Here is a 10,051-nt window from a genome sequence, read left to right as displayed (position 1 = left end):
TTTCATCTCTGGTCACATGCTGTGTCTCGAAAACTAAAAGAAGCACGTGGCGTTGGAGGGCCAGGGGGTATGTGGCGGAGACAGGGGAACGGCATGTGGCCACCACAGAAAGATCTTCAAAGTTTATTTTTTCAGCTTTCTGGAGTTAGAAAGTCCTATGGTGCCATCATGAAAGAGGAAATTCTATTCTTTCCATTAAAAAAAAAATCTCAAAGAACTAAAATGCAAGGGCAATTTTTAAAGGAAATGTTGACAGCAAAGCTAGGTGGGCAGGTGAGCATTGGGGTGCATTAGAACTGGGAAAAAAATCCCCAGGGGGAACATTGGTAGAGAGATATGTCATAAACAAATGTCCTTCTGTTTGTTGAGGTATTCGGATGCGGGAGCGGAGACTGTTTTAGATTTTTTTCTTTGCTCAAAGTCCTATCGGCAATTCAGCAAGGAAAGCTAACAAGAAATTCAATTCTGTTTTTCTCGAGAACCGCACATCCCATCGATTTGGGCTTGAAGCCACGCTGTCTCCTGGGTAGTCCCCTGAAAGTCGCCTTTCGCAGGATACGGTTGTACACGCTGCACATTTTAGACAAAACAGCCCACGCTGGAAGGTCCATCTTCCATCAGCGGGCAGAAAAGAGAGTGTGGTGATCAGAGAACTTTGGTGGTAGAATCAGGACTTCTTCTCAGAAGCAGTGATTGGGAAATAAGGAACTTTTAGGAAAGATGAATAAACAGGTCTCATTAAGGATTGTGGTGTTTGGCCTCCTTACAAACAGTGTAACTGTGGTGTAGCTTTTTGCCGGAGAATTCAGTCCAAACATGATGAAACACACCTTTTCTTTGCAAGGCTGGAGGCACACACCCTGCCTCATTTTTTTTTTTTTTTCAAGAGATCAGTATGAGTACCATCTATTGATTATGGCTTAAGGTGTGAGTTTGAAACTTCTAGCCTGTGCATGAACGGATTAGACCAGAAAACAGGGCAGAGCAAAAGGTCTCTGTGCAGTCGGCTTCCTACGTTGTGGAGAAGAAACTCAGTCCGTGCATGCAGAGGAGACGCTACTGGGGTTTATTTTCATGCGGGAACAACGGCGTTTGCAAACAGACCTTCCAGATTCTCTGGAGGCAAAGTGTCACCTCAGAAAGAACACGGGATTTGGAGTTAGAGACCACTGCTTTGTTCCAAGGTCACCTACCTGGGAGAAACCAAACCCAAGGTCATGGTGAACAGCTCCCAGCACCTTCATTTACTCATGCACTGTTTCATCACACCGTCCTCCATGGACAAGGGCATTACCATTTCTACGGCCCTGATTTCTTACAAATCACGAGGAGGACTCTCTAGGCTCAGTGACCAATGTGGATCGCTTCATTCGGACAGTGGGGATTCCCTGTAGTACATAGACATACTCAGATAATATATGGCAAAAAAGGTTTTAATTGCAGAAGTCCCACTCGGGTCAGCTCTGTGGCTGTGGTGAATATTGTCACAAGCTCCCAGTGGAATTTGACTTGGAAATTCTTACAGTATAAGTAGGAATTCACAACCATTCTGCAATTCCCTAATCATGTGATTTGGGAAAAATGTAATCTGATGCAGGGGTGGGGATCTGGCAGAGTCTTGGATGCTGAATCATTTCTCTCTAACTTGCCAGTGAACTTGGGCAGTAGAGTATGTCCTCTCTATGTGTCTTTGTGTACAGAGATGATATATCATTACCTGTCTGTTTAGTGAGTAACAGAGCAAGGCAAAAAAGAAGCCAAACAAATGTATTAAAGCACAAATTATTTTACTAGTTTAGCATAGTTATTTTATTGATGAATATATCAATTACCTACATAATAATATATTATTACTATATTAACGACCTAGAAAAAATAAATCCATATCTATGCATGGGAATGAAGACCATCATTTCAAAAAATGTCAATATTATAAGTTGTTGCCTTTTTAATAAAAAGTGTTAGATCAAATATTTGAATCATTAACATGTTACTGAAATGGGATAGAAACAGAAAGTTGGGTTTGAGTAACGAACTGAAATCTCAGAAACAAAATACAGATGACTCAAATTGTAAACACTCTCTAAGGGCAGTTACTATACAAATGTCCAGAGTGATTCAACAGGTATTTTCAATAACTTTCAAAAGCTATTTAGCTTGATAAAAGATTTTTGCATCCCACTCGAGAAACGAGTTGTTTAACAGGTCCAGAAGAAACGCTGTAGCCTTTCCAAATTCAGGAAAATTCAAAACCCCCCAGATGAAAAACACAATGGGAACAAACCAATTTCTTTATAGAGCATTAGTTAAAACAAAATTAATTACGAGTGAATCAGAAAAGATATCTCGTAGCTAGTGAAGTTTTTGCCCACATTGGAATTAGACAACACAATCCCCGCCAAGCTCCGAAATGGTCTCCTGTTGGGCACTCCCGGGATCTGGAATTGTTTTCTCAGACTAACAGGAAAGGGAGGAGAGTTGAACTGAAAATCCCATCTGGTTCTCGTTCCACATTCCCAGGAAATGCTCCTGCATCAACTCCAGAAGACGAAAGCCAGGTTATAGTGGCATTGCTTTGAGGAAATTAGCCAAATGACTCTAAAAGGCTGGAGCACAGCTCTCTGGGCACTGCACGTCTGCTGCGCTGTGTATGGCGTGGGTGGCCACCTGGGGGAGGAGAGACTGTTTTTAAGTGAGCATTCCAGTGTGTCTGAGAAACTCATCATTCATAATATCTTGTGAAGCTTCTATCTAACCTGAAATACAGCCTCCTCAACAGGCATCCCACTTGGAGTTTCTGGCACCATGAGATGTGCTAAACACCTGTCAAGAGAAGCCCCCTTCTTGAGAAGCCCCTACTGGGCGCCATTACTGGACCCACCCTCCCCATGACCATTCCTTTCCCACCCAGGACTGCGTGCCCAGCGTCTGTATTGACGCTCAAGTTCCACACTGCCCTCATACCTGAGGTGTTTTCTAATTTTATCGGGGCTTGGGAGAAACAGGATTAATTCAGAAACGTAGCAGAAGATTAAGATCTCTTTGGTCACTGATGCTTTGCTCCCATGTCCATGAAGTTTGGGTTTGGGAACACTCCACCGTGTGCACAGCGAAGGCAAAGATGTGTGCGTACACAACAGTGTGTAAGTTTTTGGAGCCTGACCTAGTGAGTTATGTGTCTTTGGCAGATTAATGGGCTATCAAAAGATATGTGTCCTAGTGTGACAAATAGATTACATCTATGTATCTGTGTATAATACAGATTTTTGTACAGATATTCTCTAATGAGTTCTCATGGATTTGTACAGAAATGAGGAACACAGTAAAGATTTAAGGAAAGCACGCAAGAGTTTTTAAAAACGAAATGAGACAAAACTTGGGTTTCGCTCACACAGAGGTGTTGAATTTCTTTAGATGCCAGTGTCTGAATTAGCAAAGTGAAGGGAGCTAGGTGGTATAAAGGACCCCTAATTCTTTGGTGAATTGTAACAGTAGATCACTCTTTACTATAATTGGAAAATTAAACTTAGACTCTATCTTTGAATAGCATAAACGTCTACGAGAGGGTAAAGGCAACCGTGGACAGAACCTAATACCGACGGGCCCTCTGGGGTCAAGTTCATTGCATGGCATCTCTTTACAGGATATTGGCACAGTCCCAATGTGGGCCATTGCTGATAAAGCTTCAAACGCCACCACCCAGGGCAGAAGGTCCCAAACAAAGATGTATCCATAAAGACTCTCCTACAGCGGGGCGTGATTACGACCAGAGCTAGCCACACATCCCCAATACTTTCTGAGTTTTACTATAATTGAAGATAATATTCTAATATTTTTCTGAGCCAGAAGGAAGGGTATATGACAAGGTTGATGGGATCTGAATGGCATGCCCATGTAAAGTGAGGTTTTGACAACGAATGATGGGCAGTGTGAGAAAAATAGAAGACCAGTTGAGAATAACACTGTAAGAAAAAAAATAATTCATTGCCTGACTTTGCTCTGACCCTACTGTTGAGTGACTCAGGTCCCATTTGTTGCCCAGGTGACAGCATTCACACAAGATAACTCTTTGTATGAATGTGTTCTGACAGTGCAATGAAATATCAGTGATCATGTTTCAGAAATGAATCCAGGCATTAGAGATCATTTACACACGCATAAAAAAAATGAGTACGAGTGCTGAATGTCAATGCAATGGGTTCTTTTTCCTTCTTACTCAACATACATCAAATTGGTACCCCTTTTGAATTTACAAAATATAATTTAAAAAAATTTTTTTAACATTTATTTATTATTGAGAGACAGAGAGACAGACCGTTAGCAGGGAAGGGGCAGAGAGAGAGGCAGACACAGAATCCGAAGCAGGCTTCAGACTCTGAGCTGTCAGCACAGAGCCCGATGTGGGGCTCGAACTCACAAACCGAGAGATCATGACCTGAGCCAAAGTCGGACGCTTAACCCACTGAGCCACCCAGGCGCCTCTACAAAATATAATTTAAACACAATCTCCTAATTGTTTCAAGAAAAAAAATGCATAAATTCCCCCAATGTCTAAACTGTTATTTCTATGGTCAAATGGCAGTGTGTCATTTTTATGGTACCCTATTTTAATTAGTTCAGAAGGAAAGTAATTTTTTATTGTTTCTTCTGAATGAGTTTCAATTTACCCAAAACACTGAAGAGTTCTGAATCAAGATTCACTCTATTTCCACTTCAGATTTTGTCACGTAGGCTGCATTGTATACGCTCAGCATAAAACATGTGTAAACTATAGAATTTTGTCTTCCGTATGATACGAAACCGTTTGTACAGCACAAGTAACGTCATCTCCCCTGGCATCCTTTGGTATAAGAATGCTAAAGCTGGCACTATGTTTTGAAGATTTCTGGCATTTGTATCATATTTGCATGAGACATTGCTGAGTACCACATTTCATTTTGTCCTTTCTAAAGCTTAAATAACACATAATCCTATTACTAAAACAAACCTTACGCTTTTTTTCATCAGTAAAGCAGTGCTTGTGTTGTAAGGAATTGAGCTTTAGTTAATTAGATCATCAAATTATTACTATTTTAATGTAATTTTTTAAAACCTAAACACAATCCACCCCTTTTACTCAAAAATAGTGCCCACAGATGTTCTAATTTCCTTTTTTTTTAATCACTTACATATTTGAAAGCGATTCGTAAACCCCAGTGGTTTTTTGGAAAGTGCTTTCATGGTCCTGTAAGAAAATGTTCTCTATGTCGGTAGTAAATGGCAGTCATGGAATTTTGGAAGCCAATGTTTCAGCCGTCCACATGAAACGGGTGAATGTTCCTCTGGGTAGATTGGCTCCTGTTATACTATGTTACCGCAGAGAACGGGAAGAGAATCCCCCCTGTGGGGTTTGTGCTGTCTAAAATATTGTATCTGTTCTATAACATTAGACAGGTGACGGAGATCAGACGGTATTTAAAAAGAGTGTCTTCAGAACTGGTGTCTTCAAAGAAAAATGTAGTGGGAGCTGTGATATCTTTTTTTAAAAAATTCCCTTATTTTCAGCCCGGCGCTGCCTCTAGTCTCAGGACAGCTTGCTTTCACAGTAGACCTGGAGACGCTTGGTTTTAAATGTCCACATGTAGAATAACTTGCCACAGATTGGGTCAAGTTCACCCTAAAAAAGAAAATAACGTACCTGCAGAGACAAGCCTAACCGTGCAATTAATATGTAATAATTCTGAAGGTTTTTTTTTTTTGAGGGATTAATTGTACTTGGCCAACCATGCTGAAATACGCCTCCAACCCGTTGGCACCAAGCCGCTTTGCCGCCAGTGTGGACCAGCCCCCCTCACAGGAGTCACGGTCTACTGTGCTGTGCACCAGAGCATGCCAGCACACTGGCTGTGTTGGTCTGGGGGAGATGACGCCCTACAGCAGGCTCCGTGGTTCCAGGGTCACTCGACTGACACACACACACACACACACACACACGTGCATACGCACATGCACACGCAGACTCGAGGGCGGGCTCTTTATCCCACTTACTTCCAGATCTCTAAGGAATCTGTTCTTTTTCTTTTTTAAAACTGATTTGGCTTCCTCATCAAAATATTTAAATGACTCATTTGTGTGTGCGTGTGTCTTTTTTTTTTTTTTTTTCAAAATTTCAGTTCCCCATTGATTGTAATCTGTGATTCTTTGGAAACAAACAAATCGACCACACTGCGCGTCCTGTGTCGCCAGTTCCTGGAATCCTTCATCTGTACACTGGAGACCTGGCAGGGCAACAACGTTTGCCCTCCCCGTGACAACAAGGATCCTTTGCTCCCCTGTGTCCGTCCGTCCGTGCGGTCTTGCCACTTTTGAAAACGAGAGGGAAGGGGGACCGTTGGGTTGCACCTGCTACCACTGTTCCGCAGGGCACCCCAGCATCCTCACCGGCCTTTCCCCTACTTTGCGCTGTCTGCTTCTCACCTTCCAAAGCTGTCGCCAGTGCCCTGTGCTCAGACCTGGCTCCAGTCACCCTCGCCGCTGCCTTTTCATTCCCTTGTTCCTTGTCCCCTTCAGTCCATTTCTGCTGAACTGGAGTCCAAGAGGACACTTACTTCTTCTGCTGCCCAAGTCATGTTTGCAACCCCAGAGGCAGCTGAGCGGAGCCAGCTGAAGCTGTTGTCACCTGTTCCTCTCAAGACCTGGGGTCCGTACACCCCCCACCCCCGTCCCCATCCATGGCAAGTTGCCACCCAAGCCCACATTGACATTTGCAGAGTGATCATGGCTCTTCTCTTAGGACCCTCTACCTGGACCCTTTTGGATGGTCTGAGAAGCTTCAGGGCAGGGGTTTCCAAACTAGACAGCATATTGGAACCCCACTGTCTGAGGCTACACAGAGTGCGTGCATCCTGATCTTGTCCTTCACGTCTACACACGTGCACGGCGGGAGTCCCACACACCTGGGTTTGGATTCTTGCTCTGCCCTTCCTTAGCCTGGTGGCTTTTGTCGCAAGATGACCATTCTCTGTGAGGTGGTTCCTTCTCTTTGAAAATGGGACTAACAGCCTCAGGAGCTAAATAAGAAATTTTTGGAAAAATATCCAAAGTGGGGGACATCTAAAATGAGGGAGAACGGCTTGAGGGGACACATTTGAAAGCACCAGTGTATGTAAACAGAGTTTCTGCTAAGTTTCATCTAACGCTAGCGTGGCATGGGCCCAGAGGAATATGGCCAGAAGGGTCTCCGTGCAGAAACGTGAGGCCTGTCAACAAGGTTACAGGAAGAAACAGACTTTATTTCACTAAGTTTGTTGAAACAATCACTTTGGGGAAGATGTGTGAGGGTGACGTGTGACAGAGAAGAAGCAAAAGTGCTCATCTTCTCGGTTTCCGGTCTTTTCCACCAAAGGAAATAATCTCCGAAATGGAAAGGTGACGGGAATTGTTAGGATGGGCGTGAGTGGGTGTGGGCTCCCCCCGCCTCCTGGATGGCAGCTTGTGTTAGAACCTCTAGGTGTGACAGGACACCGCTGAGGACTGGTGGATGTGAGACATGCCGTAGACCGGCTGTTCTCCTGGGTTTTGAGGAGAAACCCTGATAAAACTCGATAGCAGTTTATTAGAGCACATAAAACAATTTATTGGAGTTTGTAAAAAAAAAAAAAAAAAGCAGGTTTTGCTAAAAATACATGCCAAGCTATCATTACTTTCTGACAGCAATGCCAGAAACAGAAGAGTAATCTCTTGAGAATCCTGTTTTTAAATTTAAAAAAATTTTTTTCATGTTTATTTTTGAGAAAGAGAGAGAGAAAGCACGTGAGTTGGGGAAAGACAGAGAAAGAGGGAGACACAGAATCCGAAGCAGGCTCCAGGCTCTGAGGTATCAGCACAGAGCCCAACGTGGGGTCCCAGCCCACAAGCCACGAGATCATGACTCAAGCCGAAGTCGGACGCCCGACCAACTGAGCCACCCAGGCATCCCTGGTTTTACATTTTATTTTGGTCCTTAGCTGAGAGGCAGTGAGTGTGTGGCCTGGCTCCTGGTCCAGTCCACTGGGTGGATTGACCCCCAGCAATGGACTCGGGACACCTAGGGTCTCCCTGCCCCACCAAATAATGGCAGAGATTGGTAGGAGGTGAGAAGGAGAGGATTCTGTTACAGTGACGTAAATGCACACGATCTGAAGCTGACCATATGGCTGGGATTCTGTCTCATGCCAGAGTGGCCCAATTTGGTAAGTGGGCCAGCTGGCTGCAGTGCCTAGGAAGGTGATGACCAAGCCATCGTAGTTGAGTCATCTCTAGAGCAAAGTGTTTCAAGAAGGAGAGAGTGATCACTTTAGGATGCTGGTCAGAGGAAGGTGCCCATTGGATCTGGCAATATGGAAACTACTGGTGAATTGGGCAAGAGATATTTCAGGAAGCGATGCAGGGAGATGCCACTTGACCTGGGGTGAGGAATGAAAGAGACTTCCATGAAGTGATGGCAGGATGAGCACAGACATCAACTTCCCCATCTGAGACTAATTAAACTGTAAAGAGACTTTATTGGACACAAACCCATAGCTTAAAGGACAACGTTAATGGCAAAGACAGCAACATGCTTTAGGAGCTTCAGAGCATATGGATGGCGGTAACTACCATTCCAGAAAGCAGAATCTAAATCTGGCGGCAGAAAAATTATTTAGTTAATTCTGTATTTAATTACGATCAGACAGCAAAATTATGATCAGACAGAATCTTCAGACATCTGAGAAAAGCCTCTAACATGAAGATAATAGAAACCCATACAAAAACAAATTGCAAAAAAGAAAGCAAATGAACAATAACAAACATAAAAGGAAAGCCACTTGGAAGAAACAGAGATAATGAAGGGAGAGGGAAATTTCTCAACATGTAAACAAACAAATCATTAATGTCCTCAGAGATTAAAGAAAATGTCACATCTAGGAAGCAAGAATGTGAGAAAGTTATACTTGTGTGTGTGTGTGAAATATTCAGAGACTAAAAGAGAGTATTTAGAAATTTAAAACATGATATAAAATTATTCATCAAGAAAATGTTTGGAAACATTTGCAGCAAAACAAGTAGCTAAATTGAAGACAGGGACAAGAGAGCTGGAGAGCCAGCTTAGGGTGCCCAACTTACAGTTAATAAGAATAGTAGACAAAAGGGAAAAAAGAAAAGGCAGAGTTAGTATCAAAGGAAAACTCTGATCATATTTCCAAGAACAGAAGGATTTCCAGACCAAAAGGACCCAATGAAAGCTTACAATAAGAGATGAAAATAGACTTATACCAAAAAATTATGTTGTGAAATTTCAGCAAAGAGAGGATGCACCAAACGTCCAGAGGATGGGGGGGGGGGGGTCTAAAAATAGGTCATACGCAGAAGATCAAAGACCAAAATGACTTTGGACTTCTTAACAACAACTCTGAAAGCTACAGAACAATGGCCAACTTCCTTTACAACCCTAAAGACAAAGCAAAACAAATGAACAAAAAATTTCTAAGATCCTGTGCTCAATTATTAATTGTGAATGCTAGCAAGTCTAAAGAAAATGGTTTTCCTGGCATTTATCTCCAGGTCGTGCTTAGAAAATGTGTAAACTAGGAGAAAAGCCGCTGTGGAAATGAGAAAACGTGACCCAACCCAGGGGACAGGTGAAGAAATTCACAAAGTGGGTTGCAAATGAAGATCCCAGGAAGAAGGCAGAGGACCTCATGTGGAGGCAGCCAGCCCAGACTGAGTGAATCCAGAAGCTCCAGGAGAGGATTAGTCCAGAGATGTAAACTGATCATCTGAATATACCCAGAAGAGAACCACCCTGGTGAAGGGTTTGATAGATCTGTAATGAGAATTTAGAAAACCGAGCAATGCAGGATCACAGTAATCGCGGAACAATCATTAACTATAGGAAACAGTGAGAGAGGGAATGGACTGAAGAGGCAGAGATGAAATTCCAAGGAATTTTTCCGAGAAGGGGAGCAGAGAAAGGCAGGACCTGGAGGAGTTGGGTTAACAGAGTTTGGGGGGTTGTTGGCTGTATTAGTTTTGTTCTGTTCAAAAAATACTA

Source organism: Felis catus, chromosome B4 (assembly GCF_018350175.1).
Source record: "Felis catus isolate Fca126 chromosome B4, F.catus_Fca126_mat1.0, whole genome shotgun sequence".
Taxonomy (NCBI): Eukaryota; Metazoa; Chordata; class Mammalia; order Carnivora; family Felidae; genus Felis; species Felis catus.
Note: the sequence above shows the minus strand (reverse complement) of the source record.